The sequence below is a fragment of the Felis catus genome, chromosome X (assembly GCF_018350175.1).
Source record: "Felis catus isolate Fca126 chromosome X, F.catus_Fca126_mat1.0, whole genome shotgun sequence".
Taxonomy (NCBI): Eukaryota; Metazoa; Chordata; class Mammalia; order Carnivora; family Felidae; genus Felis; species Felis catus.
In genome coordinates this window covers 119,278,607-119,302,462 of record NC_058386.1, presented here as the reverse complement: position 1 = coordinate 119,302,462, position 23,856 = coordinate 119,278,607, and the positions used below count along the sequence as shown (strand labels likewise).

The 23,856-nt window shown below is 51.4% G+C and overlaps 1 long non-coding RNA gene across 8 annotated transcripts in view; it reads left to right on the top strand.

Moving 5' to 3' along the window:
- Window positions 1-72: 72 nt before the first annotated feature.
- LOC109496635 overlaps window positions 73-23,856 on the top strand; it is a 105,109-nt gene continuing 81,325 nt past the window's right edge. For 5 of the 8 annotated variants that reach the window (XR_006593051.1, XR_006593046.1, XR_006593044.1 and 2 more), the window contains exons 1-8: window positions 73-4,372; window positions 4,620-4,756; window positions 5,041-5,768; window positions 6,248-6,341; window positions 6,514-6,686; window positions 7,021-7,282; window positions 8,061-8,215; window positions 12,281-12,338. This is a non-coding gene — a long non-coding RNA (uncharacterized LOC109496635). The remainder of the gene's footprint in view (window positions 4,373-4,619; window positions 4,757-5,040; window positions 5,769-6,247; window positions 6,342-6,513; window positions 6,687-7,020; window positions 7,283-8,060; window positions 8,216-12,280; window positions 12,339-23,856) is intronic. The other 3 variants (XR_006593047.1, XR_006593049.1, XR_006593045.1) reach the window with 3 other exon arrangements.

Below are 23,856 nucleotides of genomic sequence, written 5' to 3'. Positions count from 1 at the left end.
TTAGAAAGAGAGAGACGGAGTGTCAGTGGGGGAGAGGGGCAGAAGGTGGGGAGGGGTGGGATGGAGAGAGAATCCTAAGCAGGCTCCACGTAAGAGTATCGATCCCACGATCCTGGGACCATGACCTGAGCCAAAATCAAGAGTCGAATGCTCAGGCGACTGAGGCCCCCAGGTGCCCCAAAGATCCTTCTAATAGAAGAAGGGAATACAGAAAAAATCCTTACTCTTGCAGGCCCTCCTCGGTACGTGGTAAACCTAGAGCCCCCGAGGGCATGCTCGCCAAGGGAATGACGTACACCGGACGGCAGTGCGTCGGCATTGTTTACAACTAATGAAAAATACCGGGCCCAGCACTCATGATGTGCCGGAGAGGGAGACAAAAGCTACATTTGAGGGTGCAGGGGGACCGGGCGGGAACCACCAGAGGCGTGCTGTGAGCAGTGCCCTGTCCAGAAAGGTGTTGCTCATATAGACAAAGTGTGACAGTGCCTTTCCGGATGGAGCAGTGCTCACCCAGAGCAACATTTGTGGTGGCTTTTGGCCAGTGATGGGGACGGAGTTGAATTCTTGGAGTCGTGTGCCTTGCATTCAGGAGTGTCCGCCCGTATCTTTGGCATCCCCGAAATGACGTCAGTGGTGCCTTTCCAGACACGAACGCCTACAGATTAGTGAAGATGAAGACACTTTTATTTATTTATTTTTAAATGTTTATTTACTTTTGAGAGCGTGAGCAAGGGAGAAGCGGAGAGGGGCACAGAGGATCCGAAGCAGGCTCTGTGCTGACAGCAGAGAGCCCGACGCGGGGCTTGAACTCAAAACCTGTAAGATGATGACCCAAGCCTAACTCAGACGTTTAACTGACTGAGCCACCCAGCCCCCGCCCCGCGCAATGATACTTTCTAACAGAGGAAGAAAACGTATAAACAGACTTGTTCTCTCTAGATCCTCATATTCTTCTGGTTAAATGCAGAACAGGTGAGGGACTCCCCCTAGGGAGGAATCCATGTGGGAAGGCAGTAAGGCATAATTTTCTAAGTTAAAGGCCTTAGTGTCTTCCTTGCAATACGGTAGAGACTGGGCAGAGTGAACACGAGAAGTACAGGGGACCTGCACTTCTCTTCTACTTTGAGCCATGCTGTCTGCGGTGCCCTATCCAGAAATGTGTCAGACCGTGTGTTAATAGCACCTGTCTGCGTGAGGCACCCCAAAAAACATTTGTGGTGGCCTCGAGACCAGTGGTGGATTAGAGAAGCACGTGTCTTTGAGTTTCTGCCTTGAATGCAGGAGGGGGCTCTCGGGGTGTGATCTGGGCATCCTCAAGATGACTTCAGTGTTCAGTTATTCACAATGTGAAGATCTAAGGTTTCGAGAAGATGGAAATATTTCCTTGTAGAAGTAGACACGTAGTTACAGTCCTGTTTCTGGGACCTCGGAGTCGTTCAGGGAAGTGCACAGCACGTGTAGGCATCCACACTGAAGGAAGGACGCGAGCTGGTGCATACTGGCCAGCATTGTCTGTGTCTTTGAAAATTCTTGGGTACAGTCATCCTCATGATCGGTTTTTGGGGGCAGGAAAGCTATACACGAGAGTGCATAGGGGCACCGGGCAGGATTTACTTTGAGCCGAGCTGTGTTCAGCGCCCTACTTGGAATGGTGCTCGTCACATACAGTAAGAGTAATAGTGCTTCTGAAAGTTGACTAATACCCACTAAGTACATTTGTGGAAACCTCAGATTCAGTGATGGGGATGGAGGTGCCTGTGTTCTTGAGCCATGTGTCTTGAACCCAGGAGGGCACTGTCAACCTGCTGGTTGCGATCTCTGGTTCCTTCAAGATAATTCTAGTGGTCCATGGTGAATAATGTGAACGCCGAACGTGGGGAGAAGGGGAAGACGGTTCGTAGTGGAAGAAGGGAAGACTGGAACGAGCTTGTTCTCTCTCGGTCCTCCTTCCCAATCCTCCTTGGTCACACTGAGTACTTGAGGGGATCCTCACTGAGGGACACCTGCAAGGAGAAGGGCCTTAGGTCGGCACGGTGTAGCTTGATGGGAAAACCTTGAACACTCCTCGTGATGTTGGGAGGGGTGAAAGCTATGTTTCTGGGTACAGAAGGTACTGGGTAGGTTCTCTCCTTAGAGCCCCACTGTGTGCACTTCCCAGAGACCTGCCAATCGCTTAGACTGCCTATCAGGACTGCTTCCGTAGGCGTCGTGACTACCGAGGACGGGAACGTTGGCGTTGGCTCTTAGGCCAGTGATGGGAAGGAGACGTGTGTTTGCTTCCAGTTGTATTCCTTGATGTTGGGAGCTCTCCGGCAGCCACCTGGGTCTGCTCTCAGGCCTCCTCCCAATGATTTCAGTGGTACACCCCTGACGATGTGACCCCAAGACACTGAGATGTGAGCAGATGCAGAAAGGTCCTTAGGGGAAGCGGAAACTGGAAGCATCTTTGTCAGCGCGTCCTCATAATTGTGTTCGTAATTGTCGAGAGGTTGAGGTTTACTCTTGTTGGGAATTTTGCAAGTTGCAGGTAGTGGGTTGGCCTGTTGTAGGCCTATAGCAGTCTTGGGTACAACACGATGATGCAGTGGGGAGAGAGGGAAAACTTCATTTCAGGGTTAACAGGGGGCTCGAGTGGATTCTCTGACATGAGCCATGCTATATGGAGTACGTGAAGCTCTACCACGACAATATTTCTGGTGGACCAGTCCTATTGGGATGCAGATCCTTAAACCATCTCCCTTGTCATCGACCTCAGAAGGCATAGGGAGTACCTGTGTCTCAACGGACATTTCCTCAGTATAATTTCAGTGGTTCATTCCTAACACTTACAGATTGTCGTAGACGAAGATCCTTCCTGACAGCGGAAGAGAACAGAGAAACAGTCCTTTTTTGCTGTGGATCCTCCCCATCATCCATGTCAAGGTAAAGGAGATGAGTGGACCCCTGCCAAGAGACGTCTGTGAGTTGGAGCACAGTGTGTGAGGGGTGTCCTAGGGATCAGGAACAATGTGCGGAGCGGTGGTCCTGATGAGGGGAGAGAGATGAAAGGGTGTGAGGGTGTGGGCGGGTCCACCTTGGAGCCATACCGTACGCAGTCCCTCCAGAAAGATGCCATTTAGGCAGACGAAGGGTCATAGGTGGCCCCCTGCGTTGAGTAAATTTCAGCAAGCACGACATTTGCGATAGCCTACAAAACTATGATGGGGAGAGAGAGAGACCCCCGTCACCTTCCTTCAGCTGTCTGTCTTGAACAGAGTTGGGCCCTGGTAGTGGCTCGTGTCTCTGATGACCCTAACATGGTTTCAGTGGCCCATTCCTTACATTGATGGGAACACCTGCAGATTAAAAAAAAAAATGAACGTATTTCCCAATAAAAGAATGGAACACAGAAACAAGGTTGTTCCCTGGGGATCCTCAAATCCTCCAGGTAAAGGCGGAGAACCCAAGGGATCACCACTGAGGGAGGTGTGCACATTAGAGGGCAGAGGTTTGGCATTTTCTCGGGTTATGGGGAAACAGGTGGTTCATTCCGCCTGCTCTGGTGGGGAGAGAGAGAGAGCTACCTTTGTGAGTATGAGGGGGACTTGGCAGGGTCTTCTGGGTGAACTTGGCAGGATCTTCTCGGTGAGCCAATCACGGTGAGAGGCCCTACCCACCTAGCCCGGTGCTCATCACTTAAGACTGCGCTTTAGATGCCCCCGTCTCCGCAGAGTAACGCTCAACAAGGATGACGTTGTGGTGGCCTTCGGATCAGTAACATGTATAGAAGTTCTCTCATCCCTGTGCTCTCTTCCTTGAACTCGGGAGTGTCCCTGTCAGCCAGCCGAGATCTGAGGTGTCCTCGACTTGATTTGAGAGAGAGATTCCTGACAGTGTGAATACTTAGATGTTGGGGGAATCTATGACATTTCCTAGGAGAAGAATGAGCATAGGACGACCCCTCTTGTTTGTCTCTGCATCCACATAATCACCCGGCTGATGTAAAGGAGGGCACGTGATCCGGATTGATGGAGGTTCGTGTCACTGGGGGGAAGTGGGTCGACGTTGTTCAGTGTGATGGAGTCCTGTCAAATACAGTCACGGTGGAGTGGTGGCGAGACACAGGAAAGCCACATTGGACAGTTGAGTGGCCACCGGGCCGGCCATCGACCTCGACGCACACTGTGTGCAGCACCCTGCCCAGAAATGCACGGATTACGTGGTCTGTGTGTAGTCCGTGCATTTCTGGGTAGAGCGATGCTCTACAAGCACAACGTTGGTGGTGGCATTGGGACCGGTCACAATGGAGGCCTGCTGTTTCCTGGTGCTATCTGCCTGGAGCTAAGGAGTGAGTGCCTTGGGAGACACCTGGATCTCCGCCATCCTCAAGGTGATTTCAGTGTTCCGTTTCTTTCTTTTTTTTTTTTTTTTAATTATTGTTTCTTTATTGTTGAGAGAGGGCGAGCGAGAGACAGAGCTCGAGCAGGGGAGGGGCAGAGAGAGAGGGAGACACAGAATCTTGGGCAGGCTCCAGGCTCTGAGCTATCAGCACGGAGCACGATGTGGGGCTCGAGCTCCCGAACCGTGAGATCGTGACCTGAGCTGAAGTTGGACGCTTACCCGACTTTGCCACCCAGGTGCCGCACAGTGTTTCCTTTCTGATGATGTGAACACCTCAGAGAAGAGAAGATCATACTTCCTTTTTGAAGAAGAAAACACGGGGCCAGGATTCTGCTCTGTTGTCTCTCATACTCATGGAGGTCAACACAGGGAGGTGAGGGGTCTTACTCCTTAAGGGAAGGCATGAAGTCAGAGGGCAGCGATTAGGCATTTTGTAGAGTTAGGAAAACTTCGTGTGTCAGTTCCTCCTCCTGTGGTACGCAGGGCGGAGAAAAGTCCCTTTCTCAGTGCAAGGGAAACTGCTCTCCACTCCCCTCTGAGCCATGCCGAGCGCAGTGCCCTGCCTCACGGGCGCCGATGACGCGTCATCATCACCCGTCTGGGTAGGGGAACAGTCCGCAAAGATACCGACACAGAATTGTTGACTGTGTCCTTCAGGTCAGCGTTTGGGGCACAGATGCTAGTGTTCGAGCTCAGAACTTGGAACCGGGAGGCCCCTGTCAGCAACCTGGGTCAGATGGGAGGTACCCCGAAGATGACTTCAGTGTCCGTTGTTATCCGTGCGAACACCCGTAGTTCAGAGGTGAGGAAGAAACTTCACGAAGAGTGAGAAAAACCAAGAACGGGCTTCCCTCTGGGTCCTCCGCACGCCCCGCACAAACGTAGAGAAGGCGAGCGCATCCCGCGAGGGAGGGATACGACTGGGAGACAGCACGCTGCGATGGTGTCCGACGCGCAGACGTCTCGAGCACAGTCCTCGCGATCTGTGGGGGGAGAGAAGAAAGCTCCATCGAAGCCTGTAAGGGGCGTTCGGCTGGCGTTCGTCAGCGATCCATGCCGCGAGTGGCGCCCTGCCCGGAACGGTGATCGTCGCAAAGAAGACCTCGTAACGTCTGCCTGTGTGGTGGGCCACCGCTCACCGGGGCGCGTGCCGGCCTGCTGCACCGCGATGGGGCCGGAGGTGCACGTGACCCGGAGCCGCCTGCCTCAAACCCAGGAGGGCTTTGTCCGCTGCCTGCTTCCGAGCTTACGTGTCCTCAAGGCGCTCTCGCTCGTACGCTTCCACGTTGTGATCTCCTCCAGCTTAGGGAAGAGGAGGATACTCGCGTACAGAGGAAGAAACGCGGGACGTGCTCTTCTCTCACTGGCTCTTCGTAATCGTCAAGGTAAATGGAGAACAAACGAGAGGATCCGTATTGAGGAAAGTGTGGGTGTCGGGGGTCCTTGGGTCCGACCTGGGTAAAGAACGGGACAGTCTTAGGTACGGTCCTTATGATATAGCGGGTAGAAACCTGAAAGGTATATCGGAGAGGAGGCAGGGACCTGGGGTGGCCCTCCTCCTTGGAGACCTGCCGGCGCCGTGCCCTCCCCCGAAAGGTGTCGATCCCTTGACGCTTTGTGAAATCAGCGCCTGTGTGCGTAATGATCGAGAGGAAGAATTTTTGTGACGGCCTTTGGATCCATATTGGGGATGGAGACGCATGGGTGTTTGCTCTCCTTGCCACGGACTCAGGAGGATGCAGTGCACGCCTGGGCGTCCTTGTCGTATTGATCGAAGCGTTCTGGTGTTCATGGTGTGAAGACACGGTGTGCGGGTGCTTCTTTATAGGAGGGAACCCAGTTACCTTCTCCTCTCCTGTGTTAGGATCACCGTCCTGGTCAACATAGAGCATGTGCGTGTGTGAAGTTCCCACCGAGGAGACGACGCACGTTGGGTGCGACGGATCGGAAGTTCCTAGGTGAGTGGAAAATCACGGTCTCGTCATGATGCGTTGGGTAGGGAGATGAAGGCTGCATCGGACAGCGAGAAGGACTGGGCATACCCTCCCAATTTGAGGTTGTGCTCGTGCGGCGCCCTTCCCCGAAAGGTGTAGCTCACTTGGCTTATGCGTGCTATGTGTCTGTTGATAGAGTGACGCTCAGTGAGAACCAGGAGTGTGATGGCCTTGGCACGTGATGGTGATGGAGCTGAAGGTGTCCTCGATCTTCGCGCAGTGAACTCCTAAGGTCCTCTGTAGCCACCCGGCCTCAGGCATTCTCGGAGTGATTCCTGTGATGCCTCAAGAACACTGTGGACACCTGAGGTCAGAGGAGATGAAGCTCCTTTCTAACTGTAAAAGGGAACACGGGAAGTTTGTTCTCTGTGGGTCCCTGTTATTCAATGTAAACAGTTAGCAGGTTAGGGGATACGTAGAGGAAGGAAGTCACCAGGCTACGAGCATTTGCTCTCCATTGTCAACGTGTATGTAAAATCTTGGGCTGAGCACTCATAATGAGTTGGGGAAAGACAGGAGAGATACCTTCCGAAGGAGAAAGGCACTGGATAGGTCATCTGCTTCACTGTTTGTAGCATCCAGCGTCTTATCCAGTAGGGTGCTGATTACTGAGGGTTCATGTTTCTAATTGTCGTTTGGGTAGAATAATGCTCACCAAGAGCAACCTCTGCAGTGATCTTTAGACCGGATATACAGACGGAAATGCCTGTGTCCTTGAGCTACCTGTGCTGAATGAATACTTGAGGCCGTGACAGCAACCTGAGTGTGGTCTCGGACACCCACAGGATGATTTCGCGGGTTTCATTCCATACCACGTGACCACCTTCAGGGGAGATGATGAATAGACTTGCCGGTAGAGGAGAAGACAAGAAGAGGCTTGATCTCTTGGGGTCTTCATCATCCAGGTAAATGTAGGGAACCTGTGGGTGTTGTGAAGGGAAGGATCCAGATTGGAGAGCTGTGGATTAGCATTCTTAGTTTTATGGAAAACCTTGGGGTGTCATCGTAATGCCTAGGAGGGAGTGGGAAGGTGTTGGTACTTTGCCAGTTGTAACGGTTGTGTCTCTTGGTATATGGCGCTGCTCTACGAAACCATGAATATTGGTGTTATCGGGACCACTGATTTTAGCGAGCGTGTTTTTCTCCTGAATCTGCATGTACTGAATGCAGATGATACCTGTGACCCACAGCGCTCCATTGCTAACGAGGTGAACACCTGTAGTGTACAGAAGGGAAAGATGCTTCTTTACGGAACAAGAGACGCACAGCGGTCTTGTTGTCTCTGAGTATTTGTCATCCTCCACGTAAACGTAGAACGTCGGAGGAGGGGAAACTTACTTCGGGAAGATTGCCATTAGGAGGGAAGCAGGCTGGCGTTCTGTAGGGAAATGGGAAAGTTTGGATGCAGTCGTGATGATTGGCCGTGTTAGAAGTGAACGCTGTGTCTCAGAGCGCAAGGGAGTACAAAGTATGTTCTACGTCGTGCCATGCTGTGTGCAGTGCCCTACCCAGAAATGTGCTGATGACCTGGGCTGAGTTAACAGTGTCTCTCTGGGTTGAATAATGTCCAACAGGAGCAAGCTCTGTGGTGCCATTCAGATGGGGGTTGGGGGTTGGGGAGGTATCTGTCCTTAATGTGGCTTTTTTTGAACCCCGAGGAGTATTGCTTAACACCTGTTTCAGATAACAGGTTTTCTCAAGGATTCCATGGTCCAGTCTTGAAAATGTGAATACCTACAAGTTCGAGAAGATCCTTTGAGGAGAAGAACTGAAGATAGTCGTCTTCTCACTGGGACCTCATAGTACTCTTGGCAGATCGGACGTAGATGGAATAGGAGGTAAGGGGATCCCCACAGGAGGAGGAATACAAGTCAAAGAGCTGTGTGTCTGCCCCGTCCGGACTCAGGGAAAACTGTCGGGAACAGCCATCATGAAGTATTAGGGAGAGAGATAAACGTTAGATTTGTGAGGCTGTGAGCCTTCCAGGTGGGCCCATCCACCTTGAAACCATGCTGTGTGCAGTGCCCTACCTAGAGAGGTGCCACTTACATAGACTAAGGGTAATTGGCACCCCTCTAGGGAAGGTAATGCTCAAGAAGAACAAGGTTTGTGGTAGCCTTCAAAGTTGTGATGGGGGGGTGGGATGGAGACACACGTCTCCTTGAGCTGCTTGCCTTAAAGTAGGGTCATGGTAGCCACCTGTATCTCTGGCATGCCCGAAACAGTTTAGGTGGTTGATTCCATACAATGTCGTGATCGTCTGCAGAATAGGGGAGAAAAGAATTTATTTCGTTAATACAAGAATAGACAACTCGGCACAAGCTTGTACTCTATGGGTCCTGCTAATCCTCCAGGTAAAGGTAGACCGAATGAGGCCAAGATGACGCAGGGAGGTTTGGAAGTTTCTATTTTCCTGGGTTATGGGGATATATTTTGTTGTCTCGCTGTGGTGGGAAGACCGAGAACGGTACAGTTTTGTAACCAAGGTGGACTTTGTAGCATCTCTCTTTTGAGACCTGGATTTTGAAGTGACCTACCCACCCAGAACAGTTCTCACCACCGCCCTGGTAAAGGAACACTCAAGAATTACACCGATGGTGACCTTCTGACCCATGGTGGCTTTGGAAGTGCAAAGGTCTGCCAAAGGTGGAAGGTCCTTGAGACGACTGGGTGAACAGTTAGGGCCCTGGACCCTCCTCCTTGATCGCAAGGATTATCCCGATGATTTCAGTAGTACTTTTCTAACTGTGTATCCATAAACGTTAAGAGTAAAGATCGATCCTTTCTTACAGAAGAGGAATAGGAATAATTTTGTTCTCTGTGGGTCCTCGTTATCCTACAGCCGAGGGGATTTCCACTGAAAAATCTTGGAAAGGTGGAGGGCGGTATGCTGGTAGTGTACATGGTTATGGAAAACTAAGGCTACGGTGCTCTCGATCGCCAGAATTAAGGGATGAAAGCTGCATTTGAGGGTAGGGGGGTGAACAGGCGGGCCCTGCACCTTGAAGCCAAGCTGTTCAGAATCCCGTGTCCAGATGGTACAAATTGCTTAGCCTTTATCTACCCAGTGACTTTCAGGGTTGTAGAGAGGTTCCAAGGGAAAGGAACTGGTATTCTTTAGACTAGTGATTTGGAATCGGACGCATGAGTTCTTTGGCTGCCTGCCTTGAACTTCTGAGGGCCCAGCAAGCCACCTCTCCGAGATTTTGGTGGTTTGTCCCTACGTGTGCGAACACGTACAGATTTGAAAAGAAGATACCGCCCTATAGAGGAAGAGACCTAGAAAAGAAAGCTTGCTCTGAATATTCCTACCAGTCATCCCAATGAACCTAGAGAAGGTAAGGGATTCCATGATGAGTAAAGGTGCACATTAGACGGCATCGTCTTGCCGTAGCCAAGCATGAAGTAAAAATCGTGGGTGCTGTCATCATGAGGCAGTGGGATGCAGATGGGAGGTACGTGCGTGAGCGTGAGCGGTCCCCTGGACAGCAGCATCTGGATCGCGCCCTAACGTGTGCAGTGCCCTACCTGGGAAGCTGCTAACTCCCTAAGATTAAGAGTGACTAGTGCCTGCCTGGGTAGAATAATGCTCACTAGAAAAACATTTGTGGTGCTCTCTGGAGCGGTGACCGAGAAGGAGGTATTATTTGTCTTTGAGCTCCCTGTTGTGGACCCGGCAGGTCCCGGCAGGCATAGGGGTAGGGGCGTGAACTCTGCATCGTCAAGATGACGTCAGTGGTCGGTTCCCTGTGACGTCCGTAGAAACAAATAGGAAGACACTTACTAATAGAATATGGGAAGACAGATCCCACCTCGTTCTCTCCGGGTTGTCCTCAACACCGTGGAAACCTGCAGAGCGGGAGCGGATCACCACAGGGGGACCAGTGCAGGCTGGAGGTCAGCGGGTGAGCGTCGTTCACGACTGATGAACAGTTCTGGGCACCGTCCTCACGGTGTGCCGAAGAGGGAGGACGGAGGTCTGTGTGGGAGCAGAGTGGGTCGTGTGGGGCCTCCACCTTGATCCTGTGTGGGCATCGCCCTGCCCAGAAACGTGCTGGTCTCGGATCCTGTGTGCGGTCTGTGCCTCTCCGTGTAGAGTGATGCTCTCGCGAGGGTCGGCGGCACCTCTGGAGCTGCCGTGTCTGGTGCTGCCTGCCTCGCTCGGGGGAGCGCCCCGCCCTGGCAGTGCCCGGGCTCTGTCGTGCTCGATGTGACGGGACCGGTCTGATAGATGAGGACGCGGGAGCAACTTTGTCGGTCTCCTCCTCTTCCAGGTAAGCTCTGTGAGGGAAGGTTGGGGGACGGGGGTTCAGTGTTTTCCAGGGCAGTGGGGCTCTCGTCGGTATAATCCTCATGATGTAGTGGAGACAGACGCCTGAGGAAAACTGCGTTTCCGAGCTCACGGGTGCTGGCCAGACCCTCTCCTCTGAGCCGTGCTGAGTTCAGGGCCCTGCCCCGGAAGGTGCTAGTAGAGTGCAACAGGTACTATTAGCACCTGACTGGGTAGAGCCCCAATCAGTAAAAACGTCGGTGACGTCTGTCCGGTCGGTGACGGGGAAGGAGACGCTCGTGTGTCTGAGGTTGTGCACTTGAAACCAGCAGGCTGCTGACAGCCACCTGGGTGAGTTCTCAGACGTGCTTAAAATGATTTTTTTATTTGAGCGTAATCGACCACGGCCTTACATCGGTTTCGGGTCTAAAATGAGTCATTTGAGGAGTTTAAGGGACGTTCACCACTGGCGTGGCTCCCACCCTGTCTCCGCATACGTCGCTAGTACAGTATCTTCGAGACGATTTCGGTGTTCCATTGTTAACAAGGAACACCTAAGAAGCTCCGGAAGGCAGGAGACGGGAAGAAGGTGGTTCTCCGTGGGGACGTCCTCCTAAGCCTCCGGCCGAGCACCGTCAGGTGAGGGCGTCCCCCCGCAGGCCCAGAAGCACGTTGGAGGGCAGCGTGTCGGAACGGAATAGGGTGATGGGCGGGTCCCACGGGTTTGTGGGCAGAGAGGAGAAAGCGCCGCGTAAGAACGCGAGGGGATCGGACTGGTGCCGAGGGTGGATCCGTCCTGTGTGCGGAGCCCTACCCGGAAAGGCGGTCAGCCCGCGGACTCACTTGTGGCGACCGCCTGCCCGGGTGGACCGACCGGCACCGACGCACAGTGGCCTGCGCTACCGCCTGTCGTGGGGCTCGCGGTGCAGCCGTGTACCTTGAACACGGGCGTGTCTGTCACCTACCCGGTTGTGACGTCATGCGTCCCAAATACGATCTTGTGTTCCGTTCTTGATCTCGTGGCTACGTTCCTGTCACGGAAGGTGAAGATGCTCCGTCGTACGAGAAGACCGCTGGGCACAGGCCTGTTCTCAGTGGGTCCTCTTAGTCATCCTGGTAAATGGAGAAACGGGGGTCTCCGCCCTGATGGAGGTGTGGAAGTTGGAAGGAAGTGGGTCCAAATTGGTTTTGTTCCGGAGAAATCTTGCCGACAGCTGGACGTGGTGGGGAGAGACGTGGAAGCTGCGTGTGAGAGTAGAAGGGGGAGTGGGGCGGTCGTGTGTCTCGAGCAGTTCTGTGCGCAGTGACGTGTCCAGAGAGGTGCCAACTACATACGTAAAGTAAGAGTGATCGGTGCCGGTGCCTTCCCGGGCAGAGTGTTGCTCACTAGAGTGGCATCGTCGGTGTCATCAGAGACGGCGATTGCCGGGCGGCGGGGTGCGTTTGCCCTTGAGCAGACTGCCTTGAACGGAGGAGGGCCCTGGCCGACTCCTGGGTCTTCTCTAAGTTCTCGAGATTTTCTCAGGTTCTATTCCTGACAACGCGAACACGTAACGTTGGAGAAGACGAGCACCGGAGAAGGATACTTGGAGAAAGAAGGGAATAACGGAGACGCCCTTTTCATCTCTTGCAGGTTCGTGTCCGTAGCTGGCCAGCCCAGAGCCCGTGAGGGGGGATCCCCACGGACGCAGGTACGCAGGTTAGAAGACCGTCGGTCGTCGTGGTTTACAGCGAGTAAGAAACATGGGGCACGGCGGTCATGATGTGCCGGAGAGGGAGACGAAAGCTACGTGTGACGGTGCGGGGGACCGGGCGGGAACTACCGGAGGCGCGCTGGCCCCCGAATGTTGCCGGCCACGTAGTCGAAGCGTAGCGTGCCTTGTCGACGGAGCAGTGCTCGCCCGGGGCGACGTTCCCGCTGACCTGGCCGGTGAGGGGGATGGAGGTTTCGGTGATTTTAGGGCCGTGTGCTTTACGGGCGGCCGTGCTCCGGGAGGCCCCCTGCGTGCAAGGCGGCCCCCCGGTGATGTGTCGTGTGTGCCGAACGCCCGTGAACGCCTGCAGGTCAGAGAAGGCGCGGGTGCCTTTTGTGACCGGAGCACAGAGAAGGGAGTGGCTGCTGTCGGGAGCATCGTGACCATCCGTGTGAACGTCCGGCAGGAGGAGGATCTGCTCCGAAGGCGGTCTCTGAGCCGGAAGGTCGGCAGTCGTCGTCCTCTAAAGACGAGGGGAAGCGGACAGTATACTCCTCACGGCGAGGTGGGGGGAGAGCCGAAAGCTCCATCTCAGAACGTGAAGGGGACGCCGCGGCTCGTCCGCTTTGCTCCGTGCCGAGTGCGGTGTCCAGTCGGGGGTGAGCCGGAGGCTCAGACTGCTGGAGACGACGACCCGTCTGGGCGAGTGACCCTGTGAAAGTAACACGTCTGGGGTGTCCTTCGGGCCAGCGACGGGTTTAGGGATGCACGGGTCTTCGGCGCCTCGGACGCAGGAGGTCCCCGGCAGGCACGTTTGTGTGGCCTCCGGCATCCTCGCGACGGCTCCAGCGGGCCGTCCGAAAGAATGTGAATGCAAACAGACCTGGGAAGACGAAGATCCTGTGGGATGGAGAAGAGAAGGCGGGAGCGCTCCGTTCCTCGCTAGGGCCCGTGTCTCACCCGTATGAACGAGAAGAGCTCCGGGTCACACACGAGCGAGGCTAGCCGTGGGGAAGGCCCCGTGTTCGCGTTGCGTGTGATCAGGACGCGGTCTCGCGCTCGGTCAGCGCGATCCGGGGGCCGGGAGACGAAGGTACGCGGGAGCCAGCGAGCGAGATCAGGTCGGTCGCTGCCTGGAGCCCGTCCGCGAGCAGTGCCGCGTCCGGGAAGGTGCCGGTCGCATAGACCAGGCGTCGCGCTGCCTTTTGTGGCAGAGTATGGCCCATCCCTAGCCGCCTCGGCGGGGTCCTCGACTTGGTTGGTTGGGAGGGGGTGGCGGTGTCCGTGAGCGGCCCGAGTATATCCCCAGGTGGTACCGGGAATCGTCTGCTTCAGATCTTGGGTTTCCTCAAAGGGATCTCGCTGTCCGTTTCTTACAAGGTGAATTCCTACGCGTGGAAGGAGCGAAGATCCTTCCTGGCAGAAGCAAACACGGGAAGCATCTTGTGCTCTCTGGTGTTTAGTGATTTTCCCGGTAAATATGGAGGCTTAATGGGATCCCTACGGAGGGAACGATCCATGATGGAAGGTAGCGGTTTGTCACTTTGTTTTACCGGACCGTCTAAGGGACGTTCCTCATTACGTGGTCTGTATCGATGTGAGAGCTCTCTCCATCTGAGAGTGCCATGTGGGGATGGGCGGGGAGTCCCTTGAGCCATGCTGTGTGCGGGGCCCTACCCAGAAAGGTACTGATTATAGATGCTACACGTAACAGTGCTTGCCTGGGTAGTGTAATGTTCCACAGGGAGAATTTTCCACTTGCCTGTGTCTCTCGATGGGGCTGGAGGTTCCCATGTTCTTGAGGTGCCGGTTCTTGAATCCAGGAAGGTCCTGGTAGGCACTCGTGTATTATCTCGGGCAGGGACGGCGACAGAGACAAGATCATCTCAGTGGCTGATTCCTAGAAATGAGCTGAACAGCTGAGTGTTAGAGAAGATGAAGACACTTACCTGTTTGTTTGTTCTTACAGTTTATTTATTTTGAGAGAGAGTGAGGACCCGCCAGTGGGGAGAATCAGAGAGAGTGGGGCGGGGCGGGGGGAGGGATTTCAAGCGGGCTCTGCGCCTAAAGCAGAGAGAGCCTGAAGTGTGGGGCTTATCCCCCAACTGAGAGATCGTGACCTGATACAAAACCAAGAGTCAGCTGCTTAACTGCCAAGGCCGCTGAGGCGCCCCAAAGACACTTCTGCATAGAAGACGAGCACTGAGGAACACGCTCTTCTCTCTGTGTCTTCATAGACAACCAGAAAACGTAGACCAGGTGTGTGTGAACCCCCCCAAATGGAGGGACGCGAGATGGCATGCACTGTATCTACAGTATCTTGGGTCCTAGAAAAATCTTGGGTGCAGCTGTCCTGTTGGGTTGGCGAGACCAGTGAAAGCCGGATTTGATAGTAAGAGGTGTCCGGGGCCCGTTGTCCCTTTGGAGGTGATCTTGTCTGCACTACCTGGCCATAAGAGTGTCAGTGACTTACGTCTTTTGTAGTCAGTGGTTTCTTGGGTATAGGGCTGGTGCAGAGGAATGTTGGGCGTACCCTTCAGTGCGGTAATGTGGCTGGAGACACGTGTGTCCTAGAGCTGCCTGCTTTGAACACATGGGGGCCTTGCAGCCACCTGCAGGCATCCTCACATGATGTTAGCGTTCCCCCCCCCCCCTTCCCCGATAATCAGAATACTTAAAAATTCGGGAAGATGAGGATACTTCCTAATAGAGGAAGAGAATCGAGTAGCAGATTGAATCTCTGGGTCCTCATAATCATCCAGGTGAAGATGGAGAAGGTAAGGGATTTCTTAATGCACATTGAGTGATGTTGGCGGATGGTAGGTTGCCATTGGGTAGGAGCGAAGGACGTTCCTCGTCGCGGTCATTGTAAGGTGGTGGGGGTGATGTGAAAGCTGTATGTGAGAATGGAGGGGGCGCTGGGTTGGATCTGTCTTGAGTCAGGATGTGTGTAGTGCCCTATCCAGGTAGGTGCCGATTCGATTTCCATCTGGGTCTTCAAAATCCTCCAGGAGAACATAGGGCGACGGGGATGCCATCAGACAGAAGTTTGCCTGTTTCGGTCACGAATTGGACTTTTCTGGAATTGTGGAGACACCTTTGGTAGAGACGTGGTGGCAGAGTGGTTTTGATGAAAAAGGTGCATTTGTTCATGCCATTGGTACCCGGCAGATCATTCAGTAGGAGGGTGCTGTTCGTGCAGTTTTACCCAAGTTGGACCCCAGGACCTCCAACCACCATACTTTCCCAGTATGGATCCTCTCACTTCTACATTCACCTTGATGATGATGAGGAACCGGTGAGAAAAGAGCGTGTTCCTGTGTTTCTTCTATAAGGAAGGGTCCTCCTCTTCTCGAAGCTGGAGGCGATTGCAGTGTGAAAGTGTGCAAGTGTCCGCGACGAAAGCTCTGTTGGCGTGTGGAAGGGGTCCGGACAGCATCTGTTCGGAGCCATGAGTGTGTGCAGTGCCTTGCCCAGAAAGGTGCCGATCACACAGATGGTGTGTGATCAGTGCTTCTCTGGGTATAGTAATTAATGCTCACGTTAAGTAGCGTTTGTGTTATTTTTTAACTCAACGATTGGCACGGAGGCGCATCTGCCCTTGTGCTGACTGCCTTAGACATGGCGGTGCCCTGGCCGATATCTGGGTCTGATGTCAGGTATTGTCAAGAGGATTTCGGTGTCGCATTCCTAACGGCGTGAACACCTCCGGAGAAGAGAAAGGAAAGACCCTTGCTAAATGTACAGGATAACACAGATAAAGGTGGTGTTCTCGGAGCCCTCAGATCATTCAGGTCAAGGTAGAGAAAGAGTGTGGCACCACTGAGGTAGGTATGAAGTTGGTCGTGAGTGGGTCGTCGTTTTCTAGGGTCATGGTAAGATCTTGGATCTAGGCAGTGTGACCTGGGGACGGAGAGAGTTGAAACAACATGTGAGAGTCCAAGGAGGACTGGGCAGGCCCTCCCTTGACTCCTTCTCTGTGCGGCGTCCTACGCGAGAACGTTGATCACTTGGAGTACGCGGTAGAAGCACCTGTGTAGGCAGCGTGATGCTCGAAAAGAGCCAGGTGTTTTTGATTGCAAGTTTGTTTATTCTGGGGGGGGGAGGGAGGATCCCAAGCAGGCCCAGAGCCGTCCGCACAGAGCCTGACCCCGGGTCGACCCCACAAAATGGTGAGATCACGACCTGAGCCCAAATCAAGAGCCAGGTGCTCAAGTGACTGAGCCACCCAGGTGCCCCAAGAACAAGGTTTTTTGGACGGGGGTTGGAATAGCGAGGAGATAGAAACTCACGCCTTTAGTTGTGGGCCTAAAACTAGACAATACTGTCATCATCTAGCTGGGTCTGGTCATAATTCTCCTAAGAGAATTCTAGTCCTCTATTCCTAACAGTGTGAGTACTTTTGTAACAGGTGAAGAGAGCACAGGACCAAACTTGTTCTGTGGGCCCCATAATCCTAAGGTAAACTTTGAGCTTCTGAGACCGTCGTCACTGAGGGAAAAATGAAATATGGGGGTCGTGTGTCAGCACTTTCTGGGTTCATGGAAAACTCTCGGGGACACTCATGATGTGGTGGATAAAGAGATAAAAGTTACATTGGAGAGGATAAAAGGGAGCGGGCATGCCCTCCACACTGAAGCCATGCTGGGTTTCGTGCCCTGCCCAGAAAGGTGCCACCACTTCGATTAAGGGTCACTGGTGCCCATCTGGGTAGCATAACACTCAACAAGAAAAATGTTCACGGTGGCCTTCAGAACAGCGAGGGGGATGGAGACACACGTGTTCTTGAGCTCGGGGCGGTACGAGGAGCCACATGTGTCTCTGGCAGCCTTAAAGTGGTTTCCGTGGTCCATGCCTTAGAGTGTTGTGAACACCTGGAGATCAGGAAAAACTAGGAATACGCTTCCTGATAAAAGTACAGATCACGGAAACAAGCCTGTTCTCCGTGAGTCCTCGTAATCATCCAAGTAAAGGTAGAACACGTGAGGAGATCACTGAGGGAGGTTTGCACTTGAAGGGAAGCGGGTTGGCATTTTCTTGGGTTTCGGGAAATGTTTGTCCAAGCCCCGTGGTGTGATGGGTTGAGAGAGAGAAGTACGTTTCGAGTACGAGGGTGATTGGCACATCCTCTTCTGCTTGAGCCACGCTCTGTCAAGGGCCCTACCCGCCCAGAGCCATCCTTGTCGACTCGGGTCGTGCGTTCCTAGCAGTTGCCTTGGCAGCGTAACCGCTGAACGACATTGGCGGTGGCCTTCCGATGTACGATGGGCGTGGAAATGCGAGGTTTTTGAGCTGCCTGCCTTGCATCCGGGAGGGCCCTGGAACCTCTCTCTCTTCGCAGGCATTTGCGGAATGATGTCAACGGTATTATTTCTCACAGTGTGAACACGTAAAGGTTAGAGGAGATGAAGAGCTCGTTTTTAGAAGCGGATTGACACACAGATCCAATCTCGTTCATTCTGTATCCTCCTCGTTATCCCGGTGAATGTTGCAGAGGTGTGGAGATCCCCACTGAGCGGAGGTTTGAGAGTTGGAGGGCAACGTGTTGGCACCATCTAGGTTTATGAAAAAAACTTGGGTACTCTGAGCATGATGTGGGGAGAAGGATTCAAGCCCCTTGACCGCGTGAGGGCGACCGGGCAGGTCCTGTATGACGCCGCCACGTGTGCAGTGCCCTGTCCACACACGTCCTGATCACTTAGACTACGTGTAACTGGTGCCTTTGTGCACAGGGTGGGTAAGTCGTGATCGGAACATCAGTGGCGCCCTGCAGACCAGTGACAAGGTATAGCTACAAGTACTCTTAGGTGCCCTACGGGACGTCAGGAGGGCTCCAGCAGCCCCCTGAATCGCCTGCATCTTCAAGATGATTTCAGTGTCCCATTCCTAACCACGTACAACCTGTAAGTTAGAGAAGATGAGGACGTTTGCCATCAGAGGAAGAGAACACCGGAACAATGGCGTTACTGCTGGGTGCTCCTACAGTCATCCAGGTAAACACAGAGATGTGGGAGTCCTTTCTGAGGGAAGGGCGCAAGTTGAGGTGCGGTGTGTGGCGTTGCCTGGGGTCATGGGAAGATCCGGGGTGCGGTCCTCCTCGTCTGTGGGAAGCCAGGCGACCAGGCTGCGTCGATAGTGGGAGATGGATTCCGGCCGTGTGCTACCGTCTGCCATGCGCAGTGTCCAGCCTGGACACCTGCCAATCGCTTCGGGTATGTGTAATGGGTGCCTCTGTGGGTAGAGTGAGGCTCAGCAAGAACGTTTCTATTTCTGGTGGCCTTTGGACCACTGATGGGGTGGAGTTGCGGGTGTCTTTGAGCTCTTTTCCGGAACTCAGCTGGGTGTCAGTCACCTTCAAGACGTCCGTGCTTTAAGTATGGCCACTGGCGCCTGGGTGGCACAGTCGGTTAAGCGTCCGACTTCAGCCAGGTCGCGATCTCGCGGTCCGTGAGTTTGAGCCCCGCGTCGGGCTCTGGGCTGATGGCTCAGAGCCTGGAGCCTGTTTCCGATTCTGTGTCTCCCTCTCTCTCTGCCCCTCCCCCGTTCATGCTCTGTCTCTCTCTGTCCCAAAAATAAATAAACGTTGAAAAAAAAATTAAAAAAAAAAAAAGTATGGCCACTGGGCCAACGAGGCTTATCCCGACTGATAAGAATGGGTTCTTTTAGTAGATCTTGCTCACCCACCAATAAAGAGTAAAGCAAACAATTGCGGTTTTAGCTAAGGTGAAGAATCAGATGCTTTTTTTTTATTAAGAAAGGTTATCTGGGACCATCCAATGAGAATCTCTACATAAAAATTCCCCAAAGCATATTATTACCTTCTTGATAGGTCTTTTCCCTCGATGTCAGTAACCGTTCCCTGGGTGTTTGTGTATGTTCACGTGCATCCGGTTGTACACCTTACATACGTGCAGGCCTTTTTGTAGCAATTCTACCTCCATGAATGTGTTAAAAGGAAACCAAAGTGTATCTGCTCCCAATGACGCAGTCCTTCAGTGAGTGAGGTGTGTTGAGTACGGCCACTATCCCTGCTTTGTTTATTAGCAGGACAGAGAACACGTGAAGTCATCACCTTTGAACAGGATGGTCTCCTTGGCAACTATCGCACTCGCAGGAACCTGGGCCTACCACATAGGCCATATTTTTGTTAGTAAATATGTCCTGTGGGTATTTGTGGATTTTTAAAAATTGAGTCCAATGAGGAAATAAGTTTAGTAATTTATTAATAACCACAGAAGAAACCTCCTCTAAAGCACACCTGACACCGGTTCCATGAACTTGGTGGGCAGCTGCATCGTTCATGTGGCAAGAAATCTCTCGACGCCCGTGCTGAACTGCACTTCAAGGGTATATGCTTCGTTTCTGTTTCATACATGTTTGGCATATATTCTTATTTCAGGTGTATTTATTTATTTTGTGGGGGAGGGGCAGAGAGAGAATCCCCAGCAGGCTCTGCACTTTTTACACAGACCTTGGTGTGGGGCTCGAGCCCACAACCGTGAGATGGTGACCTGAGCTGACAGGAAGAGTCGACGCTTAACCGACTGAGCCCCCCAGGTGCCCCTTCTTTTTGTTGACGTGTTCATTTTTTAAATATTAGGTATATTCGTGCCAAGATAGATATATATTAATTTTCACTCAATTCAAGCTCTGAAGACTAAGGAAACGCTTTAGAGAGGGCATTTAGTGACTGTGAATGACAAAAACTTTTGATTTTTACTGAGGCACGATTTCAAAAAAAATTTTTTTTTCAACGTTTATTTATTTTTGGGACAGAGAGAGACAGAGCATGAACGGGGGAGGGGCAGAGAGAGAGAGGGAGACACAGAATCGGAAACAGGCTCCAGGCTCCGAGCCATCAGCCCAGAGCCCGACGCGGGGCTCGAACTCCCGGACCGCGAGATCGCGACCTGGCTGAAGTCGGACGCTTAACCGACTGCGCCACCCAGGCGCCCCGAGAGGCACGATTTCAAATTACACAACAGGGCTGTATCCATGCATCTGTTGCTTTGAACTCAGCTTCTCTTGTTCCATGAGGACACCCTTTGAATGTTTGCATTTTACGTTGATTTTACCGTTCGGTTGTTGCTGTTTCCAGAACTCCTTATGTCCTTTGTTCAGGCCACTCTTGCGGACTTTCACTAGGTTGGGCCTGCACGTGTTGCTGACTTCAAAGCCGTAGAAGCAGCAGCGTTGCGTGTGTACCATGTACAGTAAGGGCTGTTTCCGGTCGATGCGGTTGGCTTTCGTGGTCGCCCGAACCACAAGTCCTAGAGAACTGCGGCGAATGGTGGGCAGGGAGGGGGTCAAGGAAATTAGTCATCACTTAAATGTAGCTGCTGCTTTTTAATGTTTTAAAAATTTACTTATTTTGAGAGAACATGAGTGGGGGAGGGGCAGGGAGAGACAAGAGACAGAGAATCCCAAGCAGGCACAGGGGCTCGAACTCCCGAAATGCGAGGTCGTGACCTGAGCTGAAAGCAAAAGTCCGATGCTTAAGACCGAGCCACCCAGGCACCCCTTAGATGTAATTTCTTTGCTTGTGCAAAATTTGCTTTTGCATGGAAACGAATGGTATAATAGTACAGTCACTGATGTGTCTGTCACTACGTTCCATAAACACTTAGCATGCATTTTCTCACTCATTTTTAACACCAATTTTATAATTAATAACAATTTTATATTCTGAACTATGGTGAGGATGAATTTAATTTATGAATAAAAGCTAAGCACTGAGATTGGCATGTAGGTTAGTATCAAGTCAGATAATTTATTGTCTAATTGGTTTCCATACAGCACCCAGTGCTCCTCCCCACAGGTGCCCTCCTCAATGCCCATCACCCACTTTCCCCTCCCCCACCCCTCATCAGCCCTCTGTTCTTAGCATTTAAGAGTCTCTTATGGTTTGCCTCCCTCTCTCTCTGTAACTACCCCCCCACCATGGTCTCCTGTTAAGTTTCTCAGGATCCACATATGGGTGAAAACATACGGTATCCGTCTTTCTCTGCCAGACTTACTTCACTTAGCATAATACCCTCCAGTTCCATCCACATTGTTGCAAATGGCCAGATTTCATTCTTACTAATGTTTAATAATTATGGCTTTATTAACATTAAACTTTAAAATCATTTTTCATTCAGGTAGGAATCACTGATGCGAACATAATTAGGAGACTTGCTCGTGTTATTTCTCCTAAGAAAGTGAGGATTGAATACTCATTTCAGGTTCTTGGTATTAATTTTTAATGATAAATTCTGTTTTCATTCACAGTGACTAATGAATGTAGGGGAGATATATATACGTATATGTGTATATGTATATATGTAGACAGTTTATTTATGTTGAGACAGAGCAAGCTGCAGAGGGTCAGAGGGAGAGAGAGAATCCCAAGCAGGCTTCGCACTGTCAGTGCAGAGCCTGTGCAGGGTTTCGATTCACGAAACCATGAGATCATGACCTGAGCTGAAGTCAAGAGTTGGAGGCTTAACCAACTGAGCCACCCAGGTGCCCCATGTTATTTGTGTGTGTGTGTGTGTGTGTGTGTGTGTATCTCTAGCCATTTTCATTCTGGTGTACCTTAATATTCAAATTCATTTTTTCCTATTAAACATATACTGTGATGTTTAATTTTATGTCATCTTAGCTAGCTAGGCAGGTGATACCCGGTGTTGGATGCAACACAAGTAAAGATGTTGCTGGGAAGGTATTTTGTCCGTTGAGATTAACATTTAATCAGTGGAATTTAAATATAACACATTACCTTCTGTAACCTTCTGTAACGTGGATGAGTCTCACCCAATCAGTTGAAGGCCTGGTCCCCCAAAGAAGAGAGAAGATAATTCTGCGTTTAGACAGCGTTTATTTTTTTAAAAAATTTTAATGTTTATTTACTTTTGAGAGAGAGAGAGACCATGTGAGTGGGTAAGGGGCAGAGAGAGAGGGAGACAGAGAATCTGAAGCAGGCTCCAGGCTCTGAGCTGTCAGCACATAACCCCAGGTGGGGCTTGAACTCCGAAACCGTGAGATCATGACCTGAGCTGAAGTTGGAGCTTAACCGACTGAGCCACCCAGGCGCCCCCAGACAGCCTTTAGATCTCAAGATGGAATATCAGTTTTACCCTGGGATGCCACCCTGCCTGTCTGCCATGCATATTTTCAGCTCTTGCCAACCCCAACAATCATGTGAGCCAATTCCTTAAAGTAAATAATCTCGTTCTTGCTTTCACTCTTGCTCTTTCACGTGTGTGTTTGTGTGCGTGTGTGTGCGTGCGTGTAAATGTGATTAGTTCTATTTCTCAGGAGAACCCTGAATAGTACGTATCCTTGTCTTTTTAATAGATGCTCGGGGCACCTGAGTAGCTCAGTTGGTTGAGCGTCTATTGATTTTGGCTCTGGTCATCATCCAAGGGTTCTGGGATTGAGCCCCACGTCGGGCCCTGTGCTAAGCTTGGAGCCTGCTTGGGATTTTCTCTCTCTTTCTCCCTCTGCCCCTCTCCCCTGTTCATGCTCTGTCTCTTGCTCTCTCGACTTTCAAATAAAATTGAAAGAAAATGCTCCTGTGTGTTTCTGTGAGTATGTGTGACGTGGCTGTCTTTTTAACAAATGGGATCACACAGTGAGCTTTGTGTAATGTGGTCAAACTGCAAAAATGAACAGATTGGTGACTTTCTCCATCAAATATGTTTTCTGTTTTAAGTTTTAAAATGTAGTTATTTAAGGTACGGCTTTAGGGTTAGTGATGTAAACCGAGGATGCGATTTTCTTTTTACGTGTTTTCCCATATCTTATAACGCAGAGTTCTCTTCTAGAAAGTCTCTGGGAGTGATTTGTGCAGTAACTTTATGTGTTCGCTTCTGTAACTTTGACATTACCGTGTAGGATCTTGTATGTGAAATGATCCTCCTTACTCTTCTTGTCATAAGAATTTGGGGGGAAATCTGATTCATTTATATATACGCAATGAAAAATAGCATCACCTTGTCAGATTTCTCTGAATTTCACTTTTAGCCTTCTGACTTTGCTTTTGCAATGATGGAAGTTAGGCGAGTGAACATCTTTTCATAGTAGAACTTGCTCATGTCCTGATGTGGGTGTATGCCGTACAGATTTTGTTTCTTTCAAGAAAAGGCCTGTTGTGGTTTTCATAGATCTGTAGAGTGGGTGTTAGAAGTTTATTCCTAGCGCCTTTATTTCTTTTTCTTTTATGTCAATTACATTCTCATCCCCATCATCTTTGCTGACTGATTGTTGGGGGTAGACAGGTAACATGCGTAGTTTTGCAACTCAGCTCACCTGTCAATTCTTATTTTTTAGCCCACTTTTGTTAGACTGTTGCCCTTAAAGATTTTAGGAAGTAAATTAAACTTCCCAAATATATTGACCTGTTCTGAACTGCTTTACAATGGAATAAATAGGTGGATACTTCCTTCATTGTCAACTTACTTTAGAGAGAGAGCAAGCAGGGGAAAGAGGCAAAAGGAGAGAGAATCTTAAGCAGGCTCTGTGCTAAGCCCAG